Source organism: Macaca nemestrina, chromosome 15 (assembly GCF_043159975.1).
Source record: "Macaca nemestrina isolate mMacNem1 chromosome 15, mMacNem.hap1, whole genome shotgun sequence".
Lineage (NCBI taxonomy): Eukaryota > Metazoa > Chordata > Mammalia > Primates > Cercopithecidae > Macaca > Macaca nemestrina.
The window spans coordinates 110,681,326-110,696,370 of record NC_092139.1 but is presented as its reverse complement, the minus strand read 5'-3'; the positions used below and the strand labels follow the sequence as shown (position 1 = coordinate 110,696,370).

Here is a 15,045-nt window from a genome sequence, read left to right as displayed (position 1 = left end):
CAGCCTCCCAAAGTGCTGGGATTACAGGCTTGAGCCACCACGCCCGGCCAACTGAACATTTTTGAATGAATGTGAGTAGCAAGAACACTGGTAAATAGTGTATATCCACTGAGCAGTTTCCCCTTTTGCCAATTATGTATTTTCCCATCCCTACGTACACCCCCTTGGGCCATGTTGAAAGGAGGAAACCACCCTGAACTGGGCCTGCCCTGGCCATTACCACTTAAATCCTGGCTTGCCAAGGGGAATGGGGGAGTGGGCATGTGTATCTTCTAGGAGGGCACCTAGGGGAAATTGATCCCTTGAAATATTTGTTTCCTGTTTTTGCAGGTTAGTTTCCATTATCTACTCTTTCCTGTAGTGTCTGTATTTTTTGATATGGTATGAGATTCAGAAAGTTTCATTGAATAATATATATACCTAAAGTGCACAGATCTCAAGTGTGCATATCAGTGAATTTTCACAAGTGCAGCACAACCATAGCCAGTTTAAGAGCCACAGCACGGCTCCAGAACCCTCCTGTGCCCCTTCCCGCCTGCCTCCTCTCTCTCTTCCCTGTCCTGGCTTCAAAGGGTGTAGATTAGTTACGCCGCTTCTTGTGCTGGATCCAAAGGGAATCATACAGTATGTATTCTTGTAGGCACAAGCATTTTAAAATCTTTCTCTCCTCACCTGAAGTTTTATTGTTTTTTTCTTCACTTTAAATTCTTTGTAAAAATTGAAGAAGCGCGGTGTTTTTGTTTTTATTTCTGTGTGATCACACTTGCGTATTTGAGTGTCCTAGTTCTTAGGAGTCAGTCGTGCTGCTGAGAGACGATGGGGTCCCCTGCCTGTCTCCAGGGGACTCTGAGTCCCCAGTCCCGTCTCCTGCATGAGGCTTCCTGTTCATCTGCTGACAGGCATTGCCTTGTTGTCTGTAGTCACAGAAGGAAGTTGAATTCCACATGTTGGGACAATGTAAGATTATCCTGTGCAAGCAAGTCCCTGTCCCACTGACTGCTGTGACGCCCCTCAGATGCAGAGCATGCCGTCTTTTTTCTCTTGTAAGCAGGAGGATCTCAAGTACAAGAAGATAATAGAAGACGCTCATGTATGGTGTAAGTTAGTTTGTATATAAGTTGATTTTTTGTGTGTGGGGGAGGGGGTAATATGAATTTTGTTCTCAGACCTCTTCTCCCTGATTTTCCATGGAAATACTGAAATTTCTCTTTGGCCACTTTCTGAAAAGAAGGCTCCTGCCTTCTGTGATGGCCACAGCAGGCAGGAGCGTGCAGTCTGGGAACCTGGAACTGTACAGCGAATGCAGCAGTGTAGGGGAATGACCTTATCTCGGCAGCCAACAGGAAATGATGAAATGTGCTGGGAGAATTCAGCTGAGAGACAGAGGTCAGACATGCCGGCAGGGTTGGAAACAGGCAGGTACGGAAGCTGAGCTGCAGAGTTAGCTGGCATCTGACAGAAAAACGTGAGTGTGCCGTGGAAGGCTTGCATTTCCTTTAAGGTAGACCTCTTTGAAAGTAGAATTTTCATGGAATTGTTTTCTTTCTCACTGAGTGACTGATTTAACAGAACTCTCCCCTTCTGTGCAAGCGCACCTAGTTTTAGAGCTCCTTGATGGAAATGTTCAATTAGTTCATTATTAACTGAGCAATGCAGAATGCTTTATCCAGGGTGCTTGGAGAAAATGTCAGAGTGTTTGATTTTCTTGGAGAATAGATTTCGGCTTAAACAAATGAAGGATTGTGTTTTATAATTTTTGACTCTGGTTTTAGAGCATACGTGCATGTTTCCTTTCAAAATAGATGCAATAACTTTGCACCTTTGCTTTGGCATGTTTTAGAGTAGCTGACATACTTTAGCTGTATTTTTTTTCTTACCGAAATGAGTTACTTGAGTTAGCTGTTAATAGAGGGCTTTTTCCCCTACTTTAAGGCGTTAATGTTTATTACATGCTGCCATTTTCTTTCTTTACAACCAGATCTAATCTACAGACACATAAGTGGGACTTGAGAGAGAAAAAACAAATTATCTTTTCCAGGAGACGTAATTGCTGTTTCATGACTCGTCTCCTGCAGACTCTCTGAATCACCTGCCACTGCTCCAGGCCCCCTCCTGGCCCTCTCCCCATCCCCCTCCTCAGTTCTTCTCATTTCTCATCCCAGCTGGACCCTGTGCCCTCATCCCCCTCTGAGGGTTGTCACTAGACACTGTTTATATTTTTGTCGGGTAACAAAATGTTAAAAGTTTTATTGTTTTAATAACTGAGCAGCCTTATATACATATTTAATTGTTTCTTAGAAGTCATATTCTGGAATTTTAAAAAAACAGTGGCTCCCCTTTATTGCTGTGGTGCTGTAATTCTAATTAGATTTTAAAAATCCTGAGACTTAAGTGATCCATCATCAGTGAATTATACTTACTGGATTACTGATTGCTGTTAAAAAGGCAGCGTCCTGTCTCCGTTTTCCAGAAAATATTGTGCTGGTGCAGCCCGTGCCTCACAGAGAAGCACGCTTTCTTGTTAGGATGGTACCTACTGTGAAGCATGTGTTTCGAATACTTTTAAGATTACATAGGAAAGGTTTCTAGAAACCCCCAAGATATATAGTATGTCTGTTCGACCTTAATCGGGCCCATCAGTTTTGTCTTTGCTCTTGTAGCTCTGAATATCTCTATCTTCACATCCCTTCCTTCTTGTCAATAAAACATCCTACTGAATTCTAGATGAACTTTAAATGCTGTATTTATGAAAACAGCAAAGAGGTTTCATACCTTCAAACCAAAACATGTTTTACAGGTATGAGATTTATGCCAATAAGTAAAAATACACCTTCCTTTTTTCTTTTTAAACAGTGTTAGTCCTTTGAGACCCGTTTGCCCACCCACACAATTCTGTTATTCATTTGGTGGCATAATACAGAAGGTGGGAATGCAATATTTAGAGCTGTAATGGCTCTTGGAGTTAATATTCCAGGCTCCGCACTTTACCAAAGGAATTGAGTTCCAGAGGTGACGACTTGTCCAAGGTCACTTGTCTTGTCGGTAGCCGAGTGAGTCTGAAACCCTGGTCTCATGACCAGGGTCATTACTCTTTCCATTACAGTAATCTGCTTTCTTCACATTATTATCTTAAGATTAATATCACTTAGCTAAGAGTGTTTTTTTTTTTTCTTCTGATGAGTACATTTATATTTGTTTCACTTTCAGACACTCAGCTTTTATTCAATAACTTTTTCTCTGTAAGTACTATTTGGCATAGATGTATAATGAATTACCTCAAGTACAAAGAGCACTGACATTTCTGCCTCTGATACTTCTTCTTAAAAATCAACAATTCTCTATATTATAAAGTTCTGCTTGCCTCTCTCCTAGCTCAGGGGAGAGACAGTCCATTGTTACTGATAGAAGCGGGCCTTACGGTGGGATTGCTTGTCAGGCGAGAATGCCAAACTTAATACAATCACAACTAATAAAAGAAACAGACAAGCACTCAATTCTTCTTTGAAAGAGGATTCTTTAGGGTGTGAAAGGGAAACCCCGAACATTTAGCATTTCTGCCTTTCAGCCCCTATAAGGGAATACTGACAGCTCTGTCTTGAGCTGAACTGAACAGGTTTTGAAATATGAAAGACTTTAAAATAATACAACATAATATAAATAAAGGAGAAGATGATTTAATTTATAAAAATGGAATTTACTCACAACTTTCCAGAATCATTAAAAATGGTCTCTGCTAAAAATTGAATTTGGATCCTCTGAAATTCAGGTGTGGGAGTTAGTTGTAAACAGGTATGCTGAGAACAGTGGGTGACTGTTCTAGACCTCGGTGTGACCATCACTGTCTGTCCAAAGTCACCTTAAAATGCCTTGGGGAAGTTCACAGGATAGCACTTACTTGTATTTTCTTTTCTTTTCTTTTTTTGAGATGGAGTCTTGCTCTGTCGCCCAGGCTGGAGTGCAGTGGTGTGATCTCGGCTCACTGCAAGCTCCACCTCCCCGGGTTCACGCCATTCTTCTGCCTCAGCCTCCCGAGTAGCTGGGACTACAGGCGCCCGCCACCATGCTGGGCTAATTTTTTGTATTCTTAGTAGAGACGGGGTTTCACCGTGTTAGCCAGGATGGTCTCGATCTCCTGACCTCGTGATCGTCTCCATCTCCTGACCTCGTGATCTGCCTGCCTCGGCCTCCCAAAGTGCTGGGATTATAGGCGTGAGCCACTGCACCCGGCCCTTACTTGTATTTTCTAAAGTATTTAAAATATATGCCTTGAAGAATTTCTGAAACAAAAGCACTTCAGGGAAACAGGCACTTTCATAAATATGTTAATTGTATTTAAAGTTGAATTTAGTAACTTTACAACTATTTTAATGTATAAAACTGAAGAATGAAGTGGGATACATAAGCAGTATTTTTATGCAGTGTGTCAGAACTGTCTTCCCTCCAGGTGTTCTAGTGGGTACTTTCTGTCGGTCTCCTTGAAGAGGTGCTGCTTTCATTTGGTGAGCCAGGCAACATGATCCTGGGGCCTGGAGAAGAAGGGAGGCAGCAGGCTCATAAGCTGCAGTGACTTAGTTCGCGTCTCCCATAATATAGTTACCTTTGTTCCCCATTTAGCATTTTACACTTACTGTTATATTTTCAGTATATATTAAGTATAGAATATTCCAACTGGCTTCCTTTTCTTAGTTATAATTGACCTTCTTATCTTGTTCAGTCTATAAGTAACATTTGATGTCCTTCCGTCCCTGGCCCCTACCTTCTGCCCACATTAGTGTAAATGCTGCTGTGCTTGTGAGATTTAAAGATGAGAAAGGGATACCAGACTGTTGCAGTGCTGGCATTGCTCCAAACTGAGAAGGGGTTAAACGGCAGCCCCTGGGGCTGCTATTGGCTTAGAAATCTCAGAGTTTGTGTTGTTGGCGTTTGGGCCTTTTTCATGTCCACCTCTGCTCGGGGCAGCTCTCCAGACCGGATTCTAGTGGTGGCCTCAGAACCTTCTCTAAGACTATGAAGAAATGTCCCCCGGTATCCTAGGCCCTTAGAGTTTGGTAAAGAGGAGCATGTGTATGTGTCAGTATGGTGAGATCGTAATTAGACAAGGGCTATTGATTTGAATGAATGAATGGCAGTGTTTGCCTTTCCATAGTGATTGCTTTTGAAGGCACTATAGTCACATTTCACTAGGCTGGTCTAAATGCATTTGCATGTCACAGTTCTGCCTTGACATCAAGTAACAGATTGTGCCTACGTGATGTCTCCTCCAGCCCTGGGACTCTGGCCTAAATTTTTTCTCATTAGACTCTGTCATATATGAATCATAAGACACAAACCTTTATGTGAGCTCATGACACATACTTTATTTTGAGAAACTTAAAGAATCTAATAGGAAGTTAGAATTAATTTGAAATGTGTGTCAGTGGTCATCACAATAGTATGGGATTTAGATTATCTTTTTGTTAATGTGAGGGGTGCTATGAATTTCGTACTCAGTCATGTTTCCCATCGGGATTTGTTCTACAGTGGAGTCCTTGAAGGAGAACAAGGAAGAATGATTTTGCTGGAAAATGGTTACTTGACAAAATGTTGATGTAATTAACAGGACAAAGTGTTGAACTTCCCAATTTGGAATTCTCTCTTTGAATCTTAAATTTCTAACACAGATTGGTAGTGCTAGTTTAACAAAGTAAATGAAGCACATGACAGTTTTGGGGATAATGAAGTGATTTCTCTATGCTCTGAACTGACACATAAAGAAAAAATAGCACAGGGCATAGTGGACTGATCACCAGTATCTATTGATTTGGAAGACAGAAACATTTGTTACTAGTTTCCCATCTGTAGGGACGGTCACCTCAGGTTCACTTAGTCGGATCCTACCATCACTGTGCAGGAAGAATGTTAGAAAGCAAGACCATAAAGCCATGAAGGAAAGCAGCAAGACCACTTTTGGAGGATAAGTCTTTCATATTTAACATTGAACTCTAAGACATTAAGTTGAATCTCAGGTGTACCCAGTGAACTTCTGAGGTTGAAGAGTTTGCATTTGGGATGGTGGAAGTTGTTATGATGATGAAAAGTCATGATGTGAGGCTATGTAAACTGTACTTGTCCCAGCATCTGACAGCGTTTTTTTTTCCCCCGTGATGCTATCTCCAGGTATGACAGCTTTCATTGGTAGACATGCAGGCACCTGAGTGAGCTCTGGGCTTATTTCCAGCCATCCGTTAGATCACTACCTGGAGGGACAGTTCACCTGGATGCTGGCTCGCTGAATCAGTTAATTTGTTTGTTCATTCATTCATTCATTCATTCAGTTTACCTTCTTGGTCTCTTGTCCACGCAGTTCACATCAGGCACTGTGCTGGGGATCCATAGACGGTTAGGATTGAGTGCTTGTCTCTGAGGACCTCACAGTCCAGCAAGGTAAAGAGACTTCTAAGCAGCAGGTTGATGAGTCTTAAAGAGCTATTGGGACCTTATTCTGCCATGAAGGATGGAGGAGACTGGGGGAAACTCCAGTTTGGTGATGAGTTTTAGAGGGAATGGTTTGTCAGGTACCCAAGAGAAGCAGAGGGAGCAATATATACAAAGGTGAAGAGGTCAGAATCTGCCAGACTTGGGAGCTTGATGTGGCTGGAGTGCCATTTATGTGTGGACATGCTTCAGGAACATCGTATTTATCAGATCCAAACCAGTTATTTTTCATCCCAAACCAGTTTGTTCTTAATTCTCTTTTTCTCTTTGTGGCATTATCACCTACCATGCCTCCAAAATTAGAAACTTTGAATCCCTGCCCCCGTCCTCCATTCCCTGGCATCATCCTTCACTATGTTCTGTCTGTTTTTCGTCTTGGATATATTCCTCTTTCCTAGTCTTCTAACCATTTCCCTTTCTCCAGGCTTGAACCTCCAGAACTGTGCTGTCCAATGTGGTAGCCACTAACCACATATGACTGTTTACATTAAAATTAAATAAAATTAAAAAGTCATTGAGACCAGTCTGGGCAATATAGTGAGTCCTCTGTCTCTATAAAAAATAAAAAATTAGCCAGGTGCAGTGGCGCATACTTGTAGTCGAAGCTTCAGAAGGCTGAGGTGGGAGAATTACTTAGACCCAGGAGGTTGAGGCTGCAATGAGCTGTGATAGTGCCACTGCATTCCAGCCTGAATGACACAGTGACACCCTGTCTCAAAAAAAAAAAGTCAGTTTCTCACTTGGACTAACTACATTTTAAGTGTTAATAGCTGGTGGCTGCCATACTGGACAGCCCAAGACTGGAGACTGGATGAGCTGTTCTCCACTCTCTGTCCAAGGGAACCTTCCTTTATGCGCTATTTTTCTTTTGAGACAGGGTCTTGCCCAGTCGCCCAGGCTGGAGTGCAGTGGCATGATCTCGGCTCACTGCAACCTCCGCCTCCCAGGTTCAAGTGATTCTCATGCCTCAGCTTCCCAAGTAGCTGGGACTATAGGCACATGCCACCATGCCCGGCTAATTTTTTGTGTTTTTTGGTAGAGACAGGGTTTCACTATGTTGGCTAGGCTGATCTCGAACTCCTGACCTCAAGTGATCTGCCTGCCTCAGCCTCCCAAAGTGCTGGGATTACAGGCATGAGCCACCGCACCCAGCCTCATGCCTTTTAACCTTTGTACGTGCTGTTCTTATTCTCTCCAGAATACCATCCTTGCTCTAAGCATGCCCCTTTTCCCTGGCTTTCCTCAGGTGAATTTCTCCTCTTTTTCCTCCAGTGTCCTTGTAATCACACAGTCATGCTTGCCTCTGAGAGGGCACATGTATGTTTGTCGTGTGTCGAGACATCATAGTATAGTGGTTAAACCTTGGGGACAGATTGTCTTAATTTCAAAACTAGCCACTTACTTGCCAGGTGGCTTTGAACAAATTATTTAACCTCTCTGAATTTTAGTTTCTTCAGCTATAAAATGAAGACAAAGTTTTTTTCCTCATGTTAAATGAAACCCTTAGTACTGCATTTAAATATATAGCTCTCAAATTGGAGCCGAGAGCTCTCGTTCTAAGTAAATTGCTGCCTTCTGTTCATCAGCCATGCTAAAACCATATAATGGTTTATTAATGCTAATAATGCTGTTACGTTTCTTTTCTGATTGTTACAGCTTTTAGTTATTTTTCTTATTGCAGTAGCTAGGCCCTTCAATGCAGTTTGCATAGACATGCAGTTTTTTCTTATTCCTGTAATTTCTATTGACTATAGTTCTTCTGGTGAGATTTTTATTCTGTCTTTTGTTTTGATTGCATTTCACTGTGCCCACTTTCCAATGCATTTGTTTTTTCTCTCTTAGTTTAGAAATTATATTCTCAGCCTGCTCCTTTAGTGGTTATCCTAGATATTTTTGTGTACTTAACAAAGTCTAAAGTAATATCTTTACCCTTCTCTTGAATAATGGAAGGATAGAAAACATTTTAACTCCATGTGCCCTCTCAACTTGTCCAGTTTTTTTTTCTGATTTTTTAAATCCTGTAAATTTGCCACTGTCTTTTATACAGCTAATGCTATTTAGATTTATCCAATATATTTACCTGCATATTTGCTTACCATTCTTCTTGTGCTTTGGGGCTTTCCATCTGAAATAATTTCTTTCCTTTAAAAGTATATCCTTTAAGGGCTGGGCATGGTGGCTCATGCCTGTAATCCCAGCACTTTGGGAGGCCGAGGCCGGTGGATCACTTGAGGTCAGGAGTTCAAGACCAGCCTGTCCAACATGGAGAAACCCCGTCTCCACTAAAAATACAAAAAAAATTAGCTGGGTTTGGTGGCACACACCTATAATCCCAGCTACTCAGGAGGCTGAAGCAGGAGAATTGCTTGAACCTGGGAGGCAGAGCTTGCAGTGAGCCGAGATTGCTCCAGCGCACTCCAACCTGGGCAACAGAGCAAGACTCCATCTCAAACAAAAATAAATAAATAGGCTGGGCGCAGTGGCTCAATACCTGTAATCCCAGGACTTTGGGAGGCTCAGGCGGGCGGATCACGAGGTCAGGAGATTGAGACCATCCTGGCCAATGTGGTGAAACCCCGTCTCTACTAAAAAATACCACACAAATTAGCCAGGCGTGGTGGCACACGCCTGTAGTCCCAGCTACTTGGGAGACTGAGGCAGGAGAATCGCTTAAACCCAGGAGGCGGAGGCTGCAGTGAGCTGAGATTGCACCCCTGCACTCCAGCCTGGGCAACAGAATGAGACTCTGTCTCAAAAATAAATAAATAATAAATAAATAAATAAAAACAAATAAATAAAATAATAAATAAATAAATAAATTTCTTCAACAGGAGAGTCATTAAGATACCTGGTTTGCTGCGCTGCTGAAAACAGAAGTATGCTCTGTCGTTCCTTGAATCATTCATTCCGGTTGTGTTTATTATGTGCCTGTTTCGTGTCAGTGGTAGGAACACGGGCAAACAAGGCAAAATCCTGGTGCATAAGGAACTTACATTCTCGTGAGTGGGGAGAGAAAATATAATAATTTGGCAGGTGAGACTGAGTGTTAAGAAAATAAAACAGAGTTAGGGCTGGAGTATCAGGGCTGGGGAAGACCTTCTTAAGAAGAGGGTAATGTTTGAGCAGGTCTCTGATGCTGGGAGGCAGCAGATCCTACAGATGTGGGAGGCAGGTATTCCCTGCAGAGGGGAGGCAGGTGCAAAGGTAAGCCGAGTCTGTTGCATCTGGAGAACCACATGGAGGTCACTGTAGCCAGAGACCAGGGTGGGGATTGGAAGGAGCAAGACTGGCGCTGGAAGCAGGGGCTAGAATCACATGGGACCTCGTAATCAGGGTGGGGAGTATCAATAACTGTGATGGTTGACAATAGGTGTTGGCAAGTTTTGAGTTTGGTAGATTGAACCAGGGTAACTGAGACAGAGGTGGTATGAAGCGGCCACATTGTGGCTCTGTTTTGAGGTAGAGGTGGTGTGATGTGGACATGAGAGCAGGAGAGGAGTCAGGGATGACACTGGGGCATTTGTCATGAGCAGCTGTGTCCTGGAGGAGCCTACCCGGGGGATGCAGGAGCAAGAGGTGGGTTTCGGCCAGTGTGTCAGAGAGGCCTGTGAGCCTCCCCGGGGGAGATACTGAGCCAGCAGCTCGGGCCGTGCTGGATCTGGAGCTTCAGGTAGAGGCTGAGTGAGGAGGCATCAGCATATGGATGGAATTTCAGGTCACAGGAAGGAGAGGGTCACCCAGGAAATTAGTGTGCACAGAGGAGAGGAGGTTGAGCCCTGGGCCCCACGGGTGTGTACAGGGTAATAAGGGCACCGTTTGGGTGCTTTGCAGGACTGTCCGGAAGTACTTGTCTTGAGAGAACGCAGTTGATACTGCAGGCTGGTTATCATGACTAGAAGATAAGGCTCTTGGATTCCTCTACCGGAAGCTTGGATTTCATGCTTATGTAAAGGGAAGGTGCCTACGTGCTGCCTTATTTTCCTTTTGAATTTTCAAAAGCAACTCAATCAGTATATTCTTATGGCAGAATAATTAAGTGATACAGATATGCAAAAGCCCAGACTTTCATGTTCCGCCACCCAGAGATGTTCATTCAAGACTCAGGACAACCTTCCCTGACCACCATCTGTCCAGGTAGACCCTGTCACTCTCTGTCCCCCACTTGGCTTCATGCTTTCCCCCAGCCCTTAATGCTGTCTCCCGCTACATTACCTACTGGTGTGGCTTTGAATCCCCGACCCCTACTGGAATATATACAGGGACCTTGTCACTTCTACCCATCCCGGGACCCCACAGACCCAGCGAGGTGCCTGGCATACAGTAAGTAAGGCTGCGTTACATTTCACTGAATGGAAGAATTCACATTTTTGGTACATAGCCATCTGGACTTTTTTCTGGGTAATCACCCACTCTTAAACATATATTTTTAGATAAAGCCCAAGTGTTCAGCTTTTTGGACGTAAGAATGCTACTTACGATTTTGAACGTTACTATAAGCTAACTTTGCACTAGTTGGCTGTAGGCTGCTGCTTTCAGTTTCAGCAATGGTGGCTGCACAGGCCTTCAGAGCCCTTCCTGAGCCTGTGCAGCAGGCCTGGACAGCCCTTCCTGAGCCTGGACAGCAGCCTCAATCGTCAGTCCACCTCTTGCTGGCTCCTAGGAGGCTGCCGCTGAAGGCCTTCTTTCCTCATCCAAACTGCTGTGCCTGCCCACCTGCCCACTCCCTTCCCTCCCCGCTTCCCTTCCCCTCCCCTCCCCAGCAGATCCCCTCTCCCTCTCTCCTTCCCTCCCTCCCTCCCTCTCAACCTAATCAGGTATGACTTTGTCTAATCTTTCCTAGCGTTTAGACAGTTTGTTCCTCTTTATCTTGGAGGATTGGTTCCAGGACCCTCCAAAGGATACCAAAATCCATGGATGCTCGTCTCTGATATAAAATAGTGTTGTATTTGCATATAACCTATGTACACTCTTCAGTGTTCTTTAAATCATCTCTAGATTACTTATAATACCTAATAGAATATAAATACAATGTAAATAGTTATACTATATTGTTTAGGGAATAATGACAAGCAAAGGAAAGTCTGTACATGTTTAGTACAGACGCAGCTACCCACTTCTTTCCCCCGGATTATTTTCGATTCCTGACTGGTTGAATCCACAGATGTGGAACCCTTGGGTATGAAGGGCTGAGTGTGCTGTGAGCTCCTGGACCGCAGGGCCTGCATGGTGTTATTCACTTATTTTCACTTCCGTCCCCTAGCTCTTAGCAAGGTTTCTGGCACTCAGAAAGTAAATGTTTTTAGAATATTGGGAGAGATATGTGTAAAAGAATTTTTAAAATCAATTTCCTTGGCTTGATATTTACTCAGTTTATTAGAATAAATTAAACATTTTATTGAAAATATTTAAGAATTTGGAACACAGGCTATGTCTTGAGACAGCCAAACTGACAAATTTTTATGAAGGACAGGCTCTTTCTGCCTCTGTGTGTGTGTGTGTGTGTGTGTGTGTGTGTAGTGGGGGTATTGGGTATTGTAATGAAGTTAAGAGAGTAACCAAGACATTTTCTTCAGGGCTTCTCAGATAATATTATTGTATATTGTAATTAGGCATTTTATCATAAATAGAGTTGTCATTAATTTTTCCCCTTTATAAGTGGTCACTGGAAATGTTTATTAGGCAGGTTGCATCACAAAATGTGTTGCATCACAAAATGTGTGTGTGCGCGCGCGCGTGTGTATGAGTCTTAACGTTGAAGATCTTTGTGTTTCTAGAGTTCTCAGTGGCACAGCTGAGAATGGGTGTGTAAGTCCTGCTTGCCGAAGCCATATCCTCCCTGTGGGGGGTGGGGGTTGCCAGAGAGGCCAGGAGGAGTCATACTAGGAGCAAGAAGACTGGGAAGGCCGGAGACTGACATTTGCAGGCACTCACGTACAATGTGTCGTTCAAATTCCTACTCTGTGTAGGTCAGCCACCTTTATTCCCATTTTGCTGGTAAGAAGGTGGTTTAGAAGTTAAAACGGGCACCTATCACAGCTGATTTAAACCCTATTCTCTTTCTACTCTTCTTTTTTTTTCTTTTTTTTTTTTTTTAACTATTTAAGAAATGTTTTGTCCTTCTTATAGAGACAGGGTCCCACCATGTTGCTCAGGCTGGTTTTTAACTCCTGGGCTCCAGCAATCTTTCCACCTCCGCTTCCCAAAGTGCCAGGATCACAGGCGGGAGCCCCTGTGCCTGGCCCCCTCTCCTTGTTTAAGGGAAACTTTTGCTATTAATTTTATGCTTGATTTAAGCCTATTAGTTTCAGATTGTTGCTTGACAATTGAGTTCCCTGTTTGTTTTTCCGAATTACTGGCTAGTTGATTTTATGTGAACTTTTAAAAAAATAAAAGTACTATCAAGTTAGAATTTATTTACCAGTTTGTTACACCAAACTGGCTGTGTATTCTTCTCTACAGTAGAGTGCTTTGGCTTTAGCTGATACCTTTGAATGAAATAGAATATTTTCTTGAGAAAGCGGCACCATAGTTGAGTGCATAGATGCCCAGAAAATATTTGAAAACCAAATCCTCTCGTGGTTTATACTTAAATTTTTTTTTTTTTACAGATGGGATCTCACTGTGTTGCCCAGGCTGGAGTACAGTGGCTACTCATAGGCACTATCATAGCTCACTGCAGCCTCAAACTCTTGGGCTCAAGTGATCTTCCTGCCTCAACCTCCCAAGTAGCTGGGACTATAGATAGTCATGTGCCACCACACCCAGCCCGTGTGGCTTTTTAAACTTCAAAGGCACATATTTATAGTACTGGTTGAGAAGGTATTTAGGCAGTTCATTTCTAGATAGCACTTCTGATGGATGTGACCTCTTCTTGTCCATGCTTACCTGACATTCTCATGGTGGGCTTTTATCAGGACAGTCTACTTTTTATTGCTGGTAGGTAAATGGAGCAGAAGTCCCTCTTGTGGTGGAGTGACTAGTGACTCCGGCTGGTGTCTGATCTTCAGTGCCCTGCCATTTGTAAATCCTCTCTCCCCTCCCTTGCAGCCACAGCAGCTTCCCAGGGTTTGCCCTCCAGGACCAGCCTGACCGTGCACACTGGAGGGTCACAAAGGACCAGTGTAACTCCCCTTTGTCACACAGATTCCTCTACCTGGGATGCCTTTCCTTGCTGCTCCAGCTGAAGAATTCCCACTGAAACATCAGCCCTGGGCACCCTTTCTGGACCCTCTGTGTGTCCCTGTAGCACGTTGTGCAGAACTGTTTCCTAGCTCTTGGCCGGTGTGTTGGAGGAGGTTGTTCAAGTGTCCATCAACCCTGTGAGAATGGAGTGCCCCAGTGCAGGGGCCCTGGCTTACTGGCTCAGGAGCTGGGCTGCTGTGGAGCCTGGCCCCAGTCACCATCTCCCTGGCCAGTGCTTGTGGAAGGCCCCCATACTCCAGGCATGTGCCAGGTCCCATCCGGATGCCATTTGATCCCTGCAACCTGTCAGGCAGATTGGATTCCATTTCACCGATGAGCAGTGTCAGGCACACAGCTCTTAGGTATTTTGCCTGAGGCGACTGGATCATTAAGAGGTCACCCCCACCCCCAGGGTCTTGTGCAGACTCATAGATGCAGATTTCAGAGACCTTCTAGATTTGTGCATCCAGGCTAGCATGGTCTTTGGTGGTGTCCCCTTTTGCTGTCTCGCGTTTTCAGCTTGTTCAGACCAGGGCTTCAGCTCCTCTTGGGGATTCCACTCAGTCAGACTGTTGGGTAGCGAAGAGCCTCCGAAACTGCCGCCTGCAAGCACGGGAAGAGGCTGCTCGTCCTTTGCAGACAAAGGGCCACAGAGGCACTTTGTGTGACAGGAAGTCCTGCTTCTAGAAGGGGCTCCCTGAAAGTGGAGGGATTAAAAGAAGCTGAAGCATTGACCTGGGGCCACTCTGACTCATGCATGTTGTCAATAATGCCCTTTGTCTGTCTTGGGAACCTGCCACAGCAGACCTCCAAGGGTGGCCTGGAGCGTTCCTCTTCTCCCTCTTTCCCCGCTCACTCTGCCCCCTGTGAATGCCCCTATTTTCTGACCTGAACAAAGGGCAGCCTCCTGACCCATTCTATATTTTTTCCTTCTACTTATGCCAGGAGAATCTTTGTGTCTCATCTGGACCTATGTGAGTTTTCTTCTTTAGGGTTGAAGTGCATCTCTTGAGTTGGAAAACTCGCAGCTTAAGGGAGAGTTGTCCTACTGGGCAGGTGCCTCTGACTGAGAGGAGGCGTCGTCAGGAAGTATGTGGCCGTGGCTGCTCTGGCATGATCCTGAAGACTGGCATGAAGGGGAATGGAGCCATACAGAGAATTTTAGGCATCAGAGTGGAAGCACGGGCACCTGGACCCACAGCCCAGCTCCCTGCAACGTGGTCCACACATCTCCTGTATTTGTGGCCGTCTATCAGTTGTTAAATACTGCGGTTAGGATGTGAGGACACCAGAAGCGAGGGCAGTGGTGGCAGAGATGAGCTGACGTGTCCTCATGTGCTCTCAAGTCCTGATCCCCAGCTGGATGAGAGAGGATCATGTGTGCGTGCA

At 44.3% G+C, this 15,045-nt stretch overlaps 1 protein-coding gene and 1 long non-coding RNA gene across 11 annotated transcripts in view; one reads left to right on the top strand and one right to left on the bottom strand.

Moving 5' to 3' along the window:
- LOC139358748 (uncharacterized) overlaps positions 1 to 13,498 on the bottom strand; it is a 31,442-nt gene extending 17,944 nt beyond the window's left edge. The window contains exon 1 of the long non-coding RNA XR_011614196.1: positions 13,360 to 13,498. This is a non-coding gene — a long non-coding RNA (uncharacterized lncRNA). The remainder of the gene's footprint in view (positions 1 to 13,359) is intronic.
- LOC105464331 (protein kinase C and casein kinase substrate in neurons 2) overlaps positions 1 to 15,045 on the top strand; it is a 145,948-nt gene that overhangs the window by 53,191 nt on the left and 77,712 nt on the right. Inside the window, exon 1 of one of the 10 annotated variants that reach the window (XM_071080687.1) lies at positions 1,079 to 1,097. The exons of 4 other annotated variants lie outside the window; for them this stretch is intronic. The gene's annotated coding sequence lies outside the window, so the exon portion shown is untranslated. Of the gene's footprint in view, positions 1 to 1,078; positions 1,098 to 1,318; positions 1,502 to 15,045 lie in introns of those variants that run through there. 5 more of the 10 variants (XM_011712139.3, XM_071080685.1, XM_071080686.1 and 2 more) reach the window with 5 other exon arrangements.